General features: G+C 42.3%; 1 pseudogene; it reads right to left on the reverse strand.

The window, feature by feature from the left end:
• LOC108512173 (zinc finger protein 317-like) overlaps window positions 1-2,655 on the reverse strand; it is a 50,016-nt pseudogene extending 47,361 nt beyond the window's left edge.
• Window positions 2,656-16,354: the final 13,699 nt, after the last annotated feature.

Below are 16,354 nucleotides of genomic sequence, written 5' to 3' on the forward strand. Positions count from 1 at the left end.
AAGCTAAGAAGCAGAGGGCAGAGGAGGTTGCAAGTCGGAATCGCTCTGATGGAAGAGTGAAATGACAGCTGACAGCCTGACAGCTAGGGAGGTGACAGCAAAGCTTTCACCAGAAATGCAGGGCTGCTGCCACTAGCTTGGAATTGTTGGGTTTGTCTGCAAGGCCAGGACAGACTCAGTGGGGACTGCCTGCAGATGTAACACATGGGAAGAGACATTGGAGGGCATGGCTTAAACTGGGAGCATGTTAATCTCTAAAAGTGTTTATGAATTTGCCAAGTTAAAGAGCTATGCCTGGGGAAGAAGCTGGGATAGGGAAACTGAATAAATATTACTTGGCACAAACTGGATGCTGGAGGATCAAAAGATATGGTTTCCAAGGTAGGTGGGTATGAATGCTAGTAAGTAGATCAAGGTGATTGTGGGTGTCTGGGTTGTTTAGAAACTAAATTAGGAGGGTTTGGGGCTGGCACAGTGGCTCATGCCTGTATGCCCAACACTTTGGGAGGCTGAGACAAGAGGATCAGTTGAATCCAGGAGTTCAAGACCAACCTGGGCAACATAGAGAGACCCTGTCCCTACAATTAAAGAGTTTGGGTTTTTGTGGCAGGGTTCCTTCTATATAACTATTTAAAAAATGTTGGCATAGATCAGTACTTTCAACATGGAGAATGTACCCTCTAGGAAGGGCATGTGATAATCTTAGCTAAGTGATATGTACAGTATTTAATGCCTTTTTATACAAATGTAGAAAGAAATTAAGCTTTAGTTAAATAAAAATTGACAGTAACATTTGCATGAAACTTATAAATAAATATACATATATTTGGGGGTGTGCTCAACTCAAGTACTAAATAAACAGTGTTTGGAAATGACTGGCCTATAGAGTAATATAGCCTGATCCAACAACCTACATGAATTCTTACAATTTCCTTCTGCCAACTTTATGTGCAAATGTATCCATATCTGTAACCTTGTTTTCCCCCTTCACTCCTCTTCTATGGAAAAGATGTGTTTTAATGGAAGGGGTGGCCTGTTGCCCTCCTTCTGAGGGTGGATCCTCCACCTGCATTCAGGGTGCCAGCCCCACCAGTTAATTTTGAAGCCTTACTTCATAAATATGTTCTCTCTCCCTCACTCACATGTTAACTGCTTTTTGGCTCAATGTATGAATAGTTTCACAACTCTTCCATCTTAAGAAACACTCTCCAACTCTCATCCTGAATCTCTTGTCCTTTTCCCCCACAGCACCCTGCCAAGTTTTTGCAAGTGGAGCCTGAGCTCCCTGTCTACACCCTCTCCCTTCCTTTTACCTCTCTTCCCTTGCAATCCGAGTTCTGCCCTCTAATGACCCCTTCCTGTGTGTCGCATCTGCAGGCAGTCCCCACTGAGTCTGTCCTGGCCTTGCAGACAAACCTGACAATTCCAAGCTAGTGGCAGCAGCCTTGCATTTTTGGTGAAAGCTTTGCTGTCACCTCCCTAGCTGTCAGGCTGTCAGCTGTCATTTCTCTCTCCCATCAGAAGATTTCCAGACACTTAGATTTCCATGGAAGCTGCCCTGGCTTTAGTTCTCTGGCCCTAATGACCAACAATCACCTAATGCCGAATCCGGAGCACACTTGCTACTGCTCATTTTAGTCAACCTCTCTTTGGTGTCTTGGCTATTCCTTTTTTTTGAATATCTTCTTTCAGCTCACCTCTTTGTTAACACTCATGGCCTATATCTACTTTGGAAACCATCTCTTTTAGGTAAAAAACAAACAAACAAACAAACAAAAATCATCTTTGCTCTAGCCCGGTTCCTCCCCCTATATATCTCTATCTTGATGAATGCCAGCACCATCTGCCCTATCACCTGAGAGTGAGACTCAGCTCCCCACTAATAAGCCAGTCAAAGGCACTCTTCACTTCTGTTACTGTGTTTTTGATTTCTAGCATTTCCTTTAGATTGTTTCTTAGAGTTTCCATCTCTCTACTTAGATTGTCCATCTCATCTTGGGTATCGCCTACCCACTTTTTCCCTTACAGCCCTTAACAGAGTTCTTGTATGAAATACATTCCCTGTATGATAATTCTAACATCTGTGTCATATCTGAGTCTGATTCTGCTGATGGCCTTTTCTGTATAGACTGTTTTTTTTTTGCCTTTTGGCATGCCCTGGAATTTTTTGTTGAAAGCTGGACATGTTATGTTGGGTAATAGGAAGTGTGATAAATAGGTCTTTAATAGGAGGATTTATGTTAATCTGGCAAGGAGTTGGGCTGTATTTTAGTTGCAGGTGCCGGAGGATCAGTTTTCTCTAGTGTCCTTGTTTCTGTCCTGTCTCTTGGCTTTGAGGCGTCCCTATACACTGTTTCTTAGAGGCAGCGTGGGTCTTGCACCTCTTTCAGCTGTAATTGGTGGTTATTACACTGGAGCCTGTTGGTGTGGTGGGAGGGTATGGGGAAAGGAAGGAGAGCATTCTACAATCTTCTGATTAGGTCTCAGTCATTTGGGGGGCCTGTGTCTTGAGGCTGTGGCCTTCACATTATTTCTATCCCTCCTCCCATGGCATAGCCTTTACCTACCTTGTCCTTGGTCAATCCCTGGCTGCAGCTTTCCCAATCTATTTCCTTGAAGCCCTGTTCCTTGATGACTACGGGACTGCTTTTCCATCTTAAGTGAGATGGAAAGGCCGAGGGAGCTGGAGTGAGGAGAATTCCTATCCTCTGCGGGAGATAAGGTTTTGGAATTGTACACAGGTGAAGTCTTTTCCCTGGAGAATAGACCTTTGTTTTGGAGAAGGCTCTGGGTGGGCTTCATGGCAGTGACTCTTCCCTTCCCTGTGCCAGGGCCAGGAGGAGATCTTGCTCAGAACCTCACTGTGAAAACCTGGTGGGTTCCTGAAAGGGATCTGAAAAATCCAAGACAGTGTGACCCCCCAAAACTGTGGCCCCTAGGAATTTCTCACTCTTACACTAGTTCACACTCAGCCTCTAGCAATTCATCAAAGTTACCATTTAGGTGTTTCTACCAGTTTCCCCGCTTCTGCGGCTCGTGCTCTAAGTAAACAGATCTTGGTTGTCATATCTTTAGGATGCACCTATTTTTCCAGGTTTTAGGATGGCACTTTGATCTGCTGCCTTAGTTCTATGATAGGTCCAAGAAAAGTTGTTGATTTTCAGTTTGCTTTTTCTTGTTTTAAGGATAGGAGTGGTGGTTTCCAAGATCTTTACATGTCAGTGCTGAGATCTAAGTCTGCTTCAACTCCTAGTCTCTTGTCTTCCATATCCAAATCCTATTGTGTCTATTTCCAAAATATCTCTTGAGACTAGGAGTTGAACTAAAGTTCAGGGTATGGTGACTTTTTGTCTGGATCGTTGCAGTGGTCTCCTGACCATTCTTCTCATCTCCAGTAACATGCTTGTTCAGGAGATCCTCTAGGTCTTGTCTTAGGACTATCTAGCCTGCTTAGTATAGATATGGCATCCTGCTACTGCCCCGTCCTCTAGTCCCTTACAATCTGGTAGAAAAGACCAAAGGCTCAGGGTCTGGAGACAATGTTGTGAATGTGTTTTATAAGAACTTTAAAATAATTGCTCTCATTTCCATTGCTTTAATTAAATGATCTCTTTAAACTAGAACATGTTTAAAGATGAAAACAGATCAAAGAGGAATAAAATTCAGGTAGAACAAATTTTAATATATGGCCTTTCTATTTATTGTTGCAAAATACACGTTTCTTTGTGATCACACTGACATACCCATAATATTTTGTATTGCATAGAGGAAGGGACTGGATTAAAACATCTTTAATTTAGGTCATGACTGCAATAAAGTTAAGGGGGCTGTGATGTGACACATGTTCTCTCTGAGCATACATGAAGCTGGGCGTGAGTAAGCTGAGGGCCCATGGCATAGGCATTTGACCTATTTACGACCTCAGGCGCTCTGAATTCACTTCCAAAGACCAAATGAAGTGATAACCATAATGTGTCAACAGTCCAGACTTTAGCTGGCCCTGGAGATGCTGCATTAGTGTCCTATGGGTGAAGTCTAAATTAGATGGCAGTTAGGTATGTACACAGGATCGGTCATTACTGTGGGCAGATGTGCACAGCTAATGGCTGGCAGTGGGGATTGCTGCAGGGGGAATTCCCTGATAAAAATGAGTTAAAATGAGACAATGGATTATCCAGAAGGGTGCTTTTCCACAGACTACACTTTTATTGGTGAAAGCAATCAAAGGAAAAAAAATCGAGTCATTAAAAAAGAGAGCTGCTATAATGTATTTATTTAATATTATCAGCATAGCACACAATTGTATGCATAGATATGAATTTATTTCTCTTAGTCTGAGTAAACTAAAGAAAATATTGCTTCTATTCTTTTCCAGATAAATGTAGATGGGAGGCTGGTACATTAAGGCAATGTAGGAATCTAATGTACAGGGGCACAGGGACTACTTGCAAAAGACTGAAATCTTTATGCATGTAAGCCAAACTGCCCATGATCTCATTACACCACAGAGAGCTTGCAAGCATAGCTCCCAAATCACAAAGAAAAATCAGTGCACAAGTGACCTGTGTATTAGCATCTCTGCAAATCTCAGGCAGAAGCTGAGATTTATATACACTTTACACACCCCTGAGGAAATACCCATTTTATGCCATTGATAGGCCAGATGTATTTTCCTCTGTGAAATGTGATCAGAATGTAGTTAGAAGAAAATATACTGTGTATTCAAAAGCAAATAAATGGTATTTTAAAAAACTCCTTGGTAATTTAGAATGGGCAACAATATCAAATTAGTGGAGTGTTATGGAAGGGTTATTAGTGTGTGACTGGGACTATGTGGTTATATTTGCTGCAGTGCACTGATTTACTTCTAGAGCTGAATGGAAGATTTCACATGTCCAAAAAATCTTTTTCTCTGAATATGATTACTAATGTGATAAGATGTCTCACATTAGATAGTGTGATTCCTTGAAAATGCCAGTATGGATTTGAATCTTTTTTTTTTTCTGAACCAATCTTATATGGAAGCAAAGAAATAAAGATGGCTTTCAGGAACAAATACACGTATTTCTAATACAACTTGCTAGAGTAATCACACAGACTGCTATTATTCTACTGTGTGCATTTTACTGTAACAAAGTGATTAATATGCTTCAAAATTTGAACTTATGGACTGAACTATTTTAGTGTCATGTCATCAAAATACACAAAAACCTGACAAATCTAATTTCTATGTAATCCAAAGTAGTAAAACATTATATGTGTATTTATAGTGCGTAGGCATTTGAATGGATTGTGTGACATAAGCGTGGACAATTATATACAGGAACATGAATAAAACATGTTTAAATGCATACACAAGGCAGACACCAGCCAAAATAATTGTAGATGTGCATGATGAATTAGGATGAAAATTCATCCTTTAATCTCTTCTAGACTTTGGATCACAATATTTTATAGAAGACTAAATACTTTATGGGAAATATCTGGGGAAAAAGGCATAATCTATAACCTGTGAACTACAAGGATCTTAATCCTTAGTTTTATGTGAACCAAAAAGATGAATAAAACATTGTTAGTGTTTTTAAACCTCTCTGAAGGGGTCCAAAGAGAGGATGGATTAGTGACAATGGATTTAAAGACAGGATTAACAAGGGTTGCTCCTGAACTGAAGGCATTAGAAGCCAACTTTACAAAGTATTGTATTCTCACAAGTGGATTTGGGCGTAATTTGGGACGACTGATGGGTCCTAAGGAACCAGTAACCCATAGCTTTGCTCTGGTATTTGTCAAAATCTTACAAAATTGAAGAATTGTTTAGAGAAAAAGAAAGTTTGTAGGTGCCCATTAAGGATTAAAACAAGACATGTGACTGTTCAACGAATGGCCCCAAATTCGTTGATACTCCACCCCGTTGAGAGAAGGCGTCTGTGATCCCTGCCTTTGAATCTAGGTGGGTGTGTGACTGCTTCAGCCCCTTGGATGCAGTGAAAGTGGTGCCACTTGATTCTGAGGCTTGGTCAATAAAGGCCATACAGCTTCCACCCAGTTCCTTTGGGATGCTGACTCTGGAAGAAACCAGCTGCCATGTAAGGACGTCCTGTCACCGTGAGACTGCCAGGCTGGAGAGGCACATATAGGTGCACTAGTTGACAAGTAGCATTGACTCCAGCTGTGAGTGAGCCGATGTGGACGTCCACTTGAGACTCCAGATGGCTGCAGTATGCATTTTTGCAAAGACCCAGGCATTGAGGTGCACAGACAAGCCATACTCTGTTTTCTTTATCCAAATTTCAACCCATAGAAGGGTGAGAATAGGCCGGGCGTGGTGGCTCACGCCTGTAATCCCAGCACTTTGGGAGGCTGAGGTGGGCGGATCACCTGAAGTCAGGAGTTCGAGACCAGCCTGGCCAACATGGTGACACCCCATCTCTACTAAAATACAAAATTAGCCAGGTGTGGTGGCGGGTGCCTGTAATCCCAGCTACCCAGGAGGCTGAGGCAGGAGAATAGCTTGAACCCAGGAGGCAGAGTTTGCAGTGAGCTGAGATCATGCCACTGCACTCCAGCCTGGGCAACAAGAGCGAGACTCCGTCTCAGGGAAAAAAAAAAAAAAAAAAAGTGAGAATGATCAAATTGTTATTTTATATTTTATTCTGCTAAGTTTCGGGGTATTTGGTTTGTAACAGTAGTGACTGGGACAAACCAAGATTTCCTCAACTTATTTTAAAATAATTATTACTTGGGGAACATGTTAAAATAAATGCCTGCATTTTACCCATGGAAATTTCTGACATGATAATCTGAGGGTGGGGTGAGGGTGGAGAAATCTGTTTTTCCTTTCTTTCTTTTTTTTTAATATTCCTTGCACCACTCTATGGAGAAATCTGTTCTTAACAAACAGTATGGAAAATTAACTCTGTGAAAATGACTCTAAGATGCCACATGATTTGTTGGCCAATTTTGATCTATAAATTTTTCATGACAAACATATTTCTTTAATTACTTGGAATGGGCCCACGGGCCCACTGTTTTCCTTATTTTATGATGGTGCAACACACCACTTCAGGGGATGTCTGTCTTTCTAGTCCCACTTGTGAAAAAGCAGCAAACAAGACAAGCACACTCTTATTTAGCGCTAATTCAGAGTAGTGAGAGGCCAATGAGGCTTGGAATAGGTGGGGAGTTTTGTGGAGAAGGTGTGTTTGGAGTAAGGTCTTTGACACTGACAGCATTGGAGCTGGCTTAGGGGAGAAGGAAGATGTCACAGGTGGCAGATGGCAGCAGAAGGACAGTAGAGAGTGGGTGGAGAGGCCACCTGGCCAGAGCCTTGGTGGTAGGGCAGAGATGCCGGGTAGGATCTATCAGACAAAACCAGGAGATATCTTTTCTCCTGAGTTCCCAGCTTCTATCATAGCTCTAGGGGTACTTTATTGCACTTGTGTATTATTACTGTTCGCTCTAACAACAACAATGGCAACCTAAGCCATCTTTGACTGCTTTCTGTGGGTGCATTGCCCTTGTTTTGCCCACATCTGTCTCTTGCCTTTCTAGTGCAAAAATAATGTCGTATTCCTCTTTATCCTGTGATTAGCTTGATGCCTGGCACATGGCGGGCATAGTTATAACTATTTGTGGAGTAATAATAAGAGAAAATGATAAGAGATCATATTTAGGGGGCACTTCCTGGGCACCAAACCATGTGGAAGGCACTTTAAATGGATTTTCCTATTTAATCCTAACAGTAAATCTATCAAGTGTAAGATCATTATTCCCATTTTACTGAATGGGTAATGAGGCTGATTGGCAACCTGTCCAAAGTCATGCAGATGGCAAATAGTGGTCCCTGCATTCTGACCTGGAGAGCTGGACCACAGAACTTGACTCAATGAATTAATGAATCTGTGAAAGAGAATGCATTGTCTGTCATTCTTGAATTCTCCATCAACTGCCTGGGACACTCCTTTTGCCCTTCCTTGCCTAGCTAACACTGACTCATCCCACACTGCTCTTTCCTCCTGGGGGCCTACAATGGCAGGGCCTTAGCTGTCCTCACTACTTCCCTTCCCTCTCTACCTCCTCTTTCATTGCTCACACTGAAGTTGAAATTACTTGTTTCATGTCTCCCCTTCTATCTAGACTGTAAGCATCATGAGGGAAGGGTTCACGTCTGTCTTATTCCCTTATCACGGCTCCCTCAGCTCCCAGCATGGGGGTGGCACATGGCAAGCTCCCAGTGCAGTGTTCCTGATTCATATCCTTTATGTGTGTAGTGCATACTACATGCTAACAGAGTGGTATGTCAAATATTCCAGTGCACACAGTATTAAGTACTGGGGATACAGAAATGAGGAAGCCATGCTGTCTATTTTCAGAGAGCTCAATATTTATCTGGGAGACTGACCAGGAAACAAACAGATGCAAGCCTCTGAATGGAGGCCAAGGCAGGAAAATTGTCAGAAAATGCAGGCAAGACGAGGAGATTCTTGGGCTGCCCTTGCAGGATAAGTACTGGCTAGTCAGATGAATATGGGAAGCAGGGATTGGAAGGGTACTCTAGGCAGAGGGAACAGTGTGGGTGGAGGTTCAGGAGTGTGAAAGGACAAGGTACGCTCGTGTGATGGCATGAAAATTGGTGATGCTGGAAGCAAGGGTATATGGGGCCATCACAGGACATGAATCTGCCAACAGCAATGGGGATAAGCCATGAAGGACTTGATCAGGTGTGATGAGATTTAAACTCTCTCTTTAAGGAAATGGGAGTGTCCTTGGATATCACTCATTCAACCAACATTTAGAATAGGTTCTTAAGGAGAGGCTTGAGTAATATGTGGTGGTGCTGTGGGAGGTCACACTGACTAGCAGCACCTCCGACATTTGTTGGGGGGCAGAAATTGTGCTAAATGTACTGCAGTGCATGGAGCAATTCAACACAACATGCTGTGAGAACCCCAGTAGAGAAACACTGCATAAAATCTCTAACTAAAAGCTTGAAAGAAAGTCCCCAAATATTTACAGTGTCCAAGAAGTGAATACTTTTATATATTTAGCAAATCTTATTAATAAGGGAAGAAAATATTTTCTCTTGACCCTCTCTGTGAGTCAGACTTACAGGGAATAATTTCTTTAAGGGTTGATTCCACAGAAATCTAAAACAGTAGCATTTTAATTTTTGTATCTGAATCAAGGATATTTTAATCTTCTAGTTCTTCATACAATGTATTCATTTATTCTTATGGTCATTCATTTGGTCAACAAATAGTTATTGAACACTTTTTGTGGGTAAAGCACTGCTCTAGGCTTAGGAGACACAACACGAACAAGATAAGCCAAGATTCTGTCCTCATACAAGAGGGAGTTTACAACCCCAAGGTTCCAAAAGGATATAAAACACGAGACAGATGACTTAATTGCTTTTTCTTTTTTGCAGGCCAGAATTATTGATGTGAGATTTCTGAAAATATAACTAGCACCACATTTCTTCATAACTAGACAAGCTTGTATCCCCATGGGTGTATGCGCTGCCCATGCCTTGCAAGAGAGGTAGATGTAGCCAATGTTATCACTGCCAATAGTGAACACATACCTAGGACTGTCTTGGGACTAGGAGAATTGAGAATTTATTTAAAACTGGGAGAACAAGAGTTAGCACCTATAGGAAATCTTGCCACTTCAGTTATATTAACTGTCACAGATATTTCAGCATAAAATCCACGGCTAAAAGGACACTAGCATTGACATAACTGGTTGCAAAAAGGCAAAATCCAAAGGCTGCCCAGAATCCTTTCAAGGCACCCTTGATTTCACTTTATTTCTCTTCATTTTCCACACCTCTTTGCTGGGGCAGCCCGGCAAGAAGAAGAAAGATACATGGGAGAGAAGGAGGGTGTTCATTGTTATGTCATCATCATTATTATTTTATGTATTTTTTGTGTTTGTGGTACTTCAGATAATATTCTTCTTATGGAGCAGAAGAAAGAGAGCTGAGATAGTTTCCTAACCACTAGCTCGATGTAATTGAGGGAGAGACCAAGGGAAACATTTCCTACTTACAACTAAAGCCAAAGACACAAAAGGTAGAGAGATGCCATGAAGCCACAGTTAATCACACCGAGTGCTTACTGCTGTGGCAGATACTTTGTTGAGCTATGACCTGTTTTGCCTTTCCTGTGTGCAAAGAGCAGGGGGCCACTCTTTGGGTCCACTTGCCTCAGGGAAAGTTTGGACCAGAAGGGAACTTCTCTTCTTGTCTTTGGTGAAAGCCTTAACTTGTTGAGGCGATTATACTAACGTGCCCTGGATGTCAGGAGACAGATTAAGAGGACAGGTGAAAGAAGGAATAACAGGAGAGAGATGGGATCCTCCAAGGCTGACCAGATCTTGGAGTAGTGGGTACCTGTGCTCTGTTCCCATAAAGTGGCGGGAGGTGACAGGGCCTCAGAGGGGAGAGGAAATATGGAAAGCTAGATCCTAAGCACAGAGTTTGCCAGTCAAGGCAAAGATTTCATTGTCTATTTTGACACAAGACCACTGGGGTCAGTGTCCCTTTATAAACAAAGTGAGCCTGGACTGTAAAGAACCAGCTGTCATCAGAGGGCTGGAAAACTGGAAGCCTATCTCTACTTTCTGGATACCATGTAAGCCTCTTAGGTTTCTGTAAGATTCTGGAGAGAGTAAGGTGTCAAGAACTGTGAAAGGTCTCAGAGCTTACCCTACCTGCAAGCTGATAAGTTAACTTATGATTGTTTCATAAATCTGGCAGACATGAGACTCTTGGGGAAGAGATGGAGGGTAGTTTATTACTCACAGCAATACCAGCAGCCAGAGTATTAGCATTTTTGCATTGATTCCCTGGGCCCCAGTGCCCATAGCGTGATGTGAACAGGGCTGGATGACACCTGCACATGCAATAGGTTGCATGACAGGAGAGGACCTCTGAGCTTAGGGATCGCCAATCTTGTATCATGGGCATTCAACATGCTTGCCCTTTGCTCTAAAGGAGACACCATCGCTACCTTTCAAGGCTGTTTGCTGTGGAAATATTTTTGAAAAGATCATCAGAGACAAAGGGCAGTCAGTGCCTCACAAAATGTACAGAAACTCAAAAGACCCATGGAGAATGATCTCCCAACAGAAGGGAACTTCAACACGGACTGAGATTGAAATCCTGTCATGGAATAGGGACTTGAAATCAGATTTAGTTTGGTTTAAAGAAAACAAAAAAATATAGAAATATGACATTTCTTAAAAGTAGAGTCCGTGGAATAAATTTTACACCTACTGCATGCTTCATGCGATTTATCTCATGTAAGAGCATGAATTTTGGAGTCAGCCAGATCTGAGTTCCAATAATGGTCACCACTTCCTAGACAAGTCATTTAACTCTTCAGCTTCTGTTTGCTCACCTGTGAAAGGGTACTAATAATTTCTGCCTCAAATATGATTGAGGAATCGGTGAGGTGATGCACGAAAAGAACTTAGACAAACTTGTCCAACCTGCAGCCCACGGGTGCCATGTGACCCAGGGTGGCTTTGAATGCAGCCCAACACAAATTTGTAAACCTTCTTAAAACATTATGAGATCTTTGTGGCATTTTTTGATTTGTTTTTTAGCTCATCAGCTGTTGTTAGTGATAGTGTATTTTATGTGTGGCCCTAGACAATTCTTTTTCCAATGTGGCCCAGGGAAGCCAAAAGATTGGACACCCCTGGCTTAGCCTATTGTCTGGCATACAGTAGGTGCAAAATCTTTGGGAGCTATTCATATTATTTAAAAGCACAATAAATGTATATGGGAAATGTAATACAATAAGTGTATGAGGGAAATAGGGCAATTGAAGGTAGGAAAAGAGAGATTTATTTTTCAAGTCTTCTGCCTTATCTCTGAGATTCTCATTCTTTTGAGTTGGAAAGGTTTTTCACTGGCATTTAGGTTGGAAAAAAATTCAAAATTTCCTGCCAGTACCCCTCATGCTTTTCTCTGAGTTGATATATGATATAGAAACATTATTACTTTACAGAGAAAATTAAGCCTAAAGAATAGGAAGGCCTTAAAATGCAGGTTGACCCAAAGACATACAATTAGAACAATGCACCCAGGCTGGGATTATAGGAGTGAGCTACCATGCCTGGGCCAGTAAGGATAAAAATTATTTTTCATGTGTGCCACGATGTGAAAAAGGTTACAACGCAGAAACCCATTCATCTGGGAACCCATTTATTGGCCAATGCCAGGGTGAACCTGGAGACCAGAATGAAGTCCTACCAATGTCCAGGCTAGTGGCTTAAGGCTGCTTGTGCTTCCCCAGTTTAGGGCAAGAGGGCTAGCCTGATGTTGGACTGGAGCAGAGACAGATTTCAAAGTAAAGACTTTCCTGGATTTAGGTTTGAAGAAAGAAGCCAGACAAAGCCAAGTTGACCACAAACCCACCTTCTCTTTAGGGCTCTTGTGGCTGTGCTTGCAGCGTCTAGAACTCATTAGCAGATCATTCCCCACTCCCACATTTAGGTAGCTTTGTTCCTTGCTGAAGTTCAAGAACATTTGGAGTCTGTTCTGCCACATCAGATTGCAGAATTTTTAAAAAAATTGAGTGGGTTAAGACACAAGCTCAGATAATCATGCTCAGCCCTTATAGCAGCATTTGAGTCATTTATTAATGCAGGGACATTAATCTGCTCTATTATAAATACAGGATGATTACCCAGATGATGTGTGAAACTCTTTCTAAATTTATTTTCTTTCTTTAGTCCAACATAAGAACTAACATATGGGTGCCTTTGCCATGGGCACATGTGGATGAGGTCAGTTATGAAGTAAGCACAAGCTGATTGATACCTGGGTGTGATTTTAAGGATCAATCTGTCAATAAGTACATTAAGGCCTTCTATGACTGGAACAAGGCATTAGGGGCACAGGGACAAATGAAGTAAAAACCGTAGGCACCAGCCCCAAGGGATAGCAAGGGAAGGAAGGCCAAGCTAAGGACTCATTTGAGTAGGTGAGAACTTGGAAACCCATGGAAACTCCCTCCAGTGTGGAGGAGCCTGGCAAGGTCACCTGCATGCTGGAGGAAGGTATGCACCTAAAAGACAAGAGAGTTTTTTTTTTTTTTAATCAATTTTTATTTCTTTTTTTAAAAAGTAGAGACAGGGTCTTGCTATGTTGCCCAGGCTGGTCTTGAACTCCTGGCCTCAAGCAACCCCCCTGCCTTGGCCTTCCAAAGTGGTGGGATTACAGTCATGAGCCACCATACCTGCACCTGACCAAAGACAATGGTTTATACCTCTGACTTGGAACTTCAGGTTAAGGATTCTTAAAAAAAATATTGAATGGTTTCATCCAATGTAAGGTAAGTGATTGTGGAAAGAGGCAATTTTGGGCTTCATCCTTTTTGTTTTTTTGTTTTTTGAGATGGAGTTTCGCTCTGTTGCCCAGGCTGGAGTGCAGTGTCATATTCTCAGCTCACTGCAACGTCTGCCTCCGGGGTTCAAGCTATTCTCCTGCCTCACCCTTCCCTGTAGCTCGGCTACAGAAGTGTGCCACGATACCCAGTTAATTTTTGTATTTTTAGTAGAGACAGGGTTATACCATGTTGGCCAGGCTGGTCTTGAACTCCTGGCCTCAGGTGATCCGCCTGCCTCAACCTCTCAAAGTGCTGGGTTTACAGGCGTGGAGCCACTATGCCCAGCCTGGACTTCATTCTTTTAAAAAACAAACCCAAAAAACAGCAACAACAAAAAGAAGGCAAATCTTTGGCTAACTGAGCTGTGATGTGATTTGAGAAAGAAAGAATGATAGATCTAAGATCCATGCTAAGAATTTGTAACATTTCTTATCTTTTAAGCTTCCTGCATTTTTTTTTTTTTCTCCACAGTGATTATCAGTATGCTTTGGGGAAAGAAACACATTTCAGGAGATTGGGGGCTGGTAACTTGTTACTAACAGGAATTCTAATACTAAGTGTTCAGCTGTTGACTCTGCTGGACTTACCTCTGTCACTACAAAGCTCTGCTTCGCACCTTTGTATGTTGGTGACAATTTGTGGGAGGGTAAAAAGGAAATGGGAGCCACATCTCACACTGGTGATGTGGGCTGAAGAGAATAGAATGGAGGAAAGAGGCAAAACAGTAGCGAGAACTACTGAAAGCAGAAAAAAGGGAACCAGGGAAACAGAATTCTTTGGAGAGTCCTGAGATAGTGGGGGTGATGTTAATTCATGCTTGAGGATTTTTTTTTTTTTAATTGAAGCTTAGGCTGTCTCAACACCCTTGCCCCCACAGTGCCAGAAAGTTTTATGGGGACATCTGATGGCTAATTATTTGGCTATAAAGGCCCCTGTGTTTTTCTCTGAGCAACAAGGAAGGAGTGGTGGGTACTACAGAGACCATCCAACTTAACAACCAACCTTGAAGGAAAAAAACCTCAAGAGATTGAGAGGGTGATATAGGAGAACAGGAGAGCAAGCCGACTTTCCAGCACTGTGGCCTGCAGTGGGGACAAAAAGGAAGCCGGCATATGTGGCTTAAGAAATTAAGAAACCCTTGTGGTTTCCACAGAGAGCAATAGCCGTCATGTGCCATTTGTCCCCACAGAAGGCATCAATTAGCAATGCATGCATTATAAATTCAAAGAAAAGGGGTAAGAGGAGCCACGGAAGCGTCTCGGAAGAGATTTGGCCTCATTTTCATTTTAAAGAGTGAAAGGGATTTGGCTAGGCCAGGAAGAGAAATATTTAATGATAGCTCCCATTCTAAGTATTTCCTATGTGCCAGTCCTGTGCTATTTTACACGTTATTCGATTTAATCCCTGGAAGGCTTATTTAACAACTAAGCAAAATGAGGTTGAGAGAGAGAAAGTCCATTTTTTGATGGGTGGTGTGGCTGCGTTTCATATCTAAGAACCTCGGACGCCCAGGACTGTTTTTAATTGCTATACCTTGTGGTCTCTGTAGTCCAGACCATGTGGTTTTACATGGGGGACAATACTGCCCCCTGGAGGGTATTTTGAAAAGTGGGGGTGGGGGGAAGTTTGGGGTTGTCATGTGAATTGGGGATTCTCTCAGCGTTTAGTGAGAGAGATTCAGGGTGCAAAACATTCCACGATGTAAGGGCAGTCCTGTGCTGTGAAGAATTGCCCCAAATGCAGATGGTTAAGGAACACTGCAGAGAACAGCATAAGGGTAGTAGGTTAGGTGACTGCAAATGAGGATCACCAGCAGTAGGTCCATGGGAGCAGAATGGAGAAGTGTCTTGTTAATGTACAGACTCACTCTGGGGAGAAATGTGTGTTTGCTTCTCAAACATTCCACGACCTTTCCCTCTTCTGCTGGTTGTTCCCTTAAACTGGCTTTTCTTTGCACAGTTCGTTCTTGTCCTTCAGGTTTTAGAGCAAATACAATCTCCTCAAGTAGGTCTTTTTGAACCATGACCCAGTTCATTGCATTATTCTGGTTTTAGTTATCCATTGCTATGTAAAATTGCCCCCAAATTCAGCAGCTTGAAACAACAAGATCTGTTGTCGCAGATTTTCTGTGTGACAGGAATCTGGGATCCAGTGGTTCCAACTCAGGATCTCTCCTGAGGTTGCAGTCAGGTGGTCCGCTGGGGCTTGGGTCATCTGAAGGAATGGAGGATCCACTTCTGTGACTGTTCATATGGTTGTTGGCCACACAGGCCTCTCCAGAGGGTCTCAGTGTCCTCATGACATGACATTTGGCTTCTCCCTCAGAGGGAGACAGAGCATGAGAGTGACCATGGTCACCATGGTATCTTCTATAACCGAATCTTGAAGATAACACGCCATCATCTCCACTATATTCTATTGGCCAATCAGACTGACTCTACAAGGTGGGTCCCTGACTCTGGTCACCAACTCTCCAAGATGGGCCCAGTGCTCCTGCCTCCAGATATCCATGCCCTTCCCAAGGGTGGTACACTGGGGCCATCTTGGAGGCTGCTGACCATGGCCCTGCTTATTTTCTTCATAGCACTTATCCCAATCTCGGATTCTTTTGTTTATTTGTTGATTATTAATCTCTTGCCCACTAGAATGAGATCACTAGAATGAGGGCAGTGATCTTGATCTCGCTCACTCCTGAATCTCTAGCTCCTAGAAGAGTGTCTGACACAAGAAGTATTGTTGAAACAATAAATACATGAGTGAGCCAAATGGTAAAGTATAGGAAGTTACTACCCAACCTCCATTTCTGTCTAAATTTATGTATTTTTAATCATATTTGTTGGTGGTTATGTTGCAAGTTGACTTATAAAATCACTCACTAGAAGAGGCAGGAATATGAAATACATGTTTAGTTTGACTTTTTAACTTGATAAATGATGTAAAAGAATAACCTATAT

The sequence above is a fragment of the Rhinopithecus bieti genome, unplaced genomic scaffold, assembly GCF_001698545.2.
Source record: "Rhinopithecus bieti isolate Rb0 unplaced genomic scaffold, ASM169854v2 scaffold_26532, whole genome shotgun sequence".
Taxonomy (NCBI): Eukaryota; Metazoa; Chordata; class Mammalia; order Primates; family Cercopithecidae; genus Rhinopithecus; species Rhinopithecus bieti.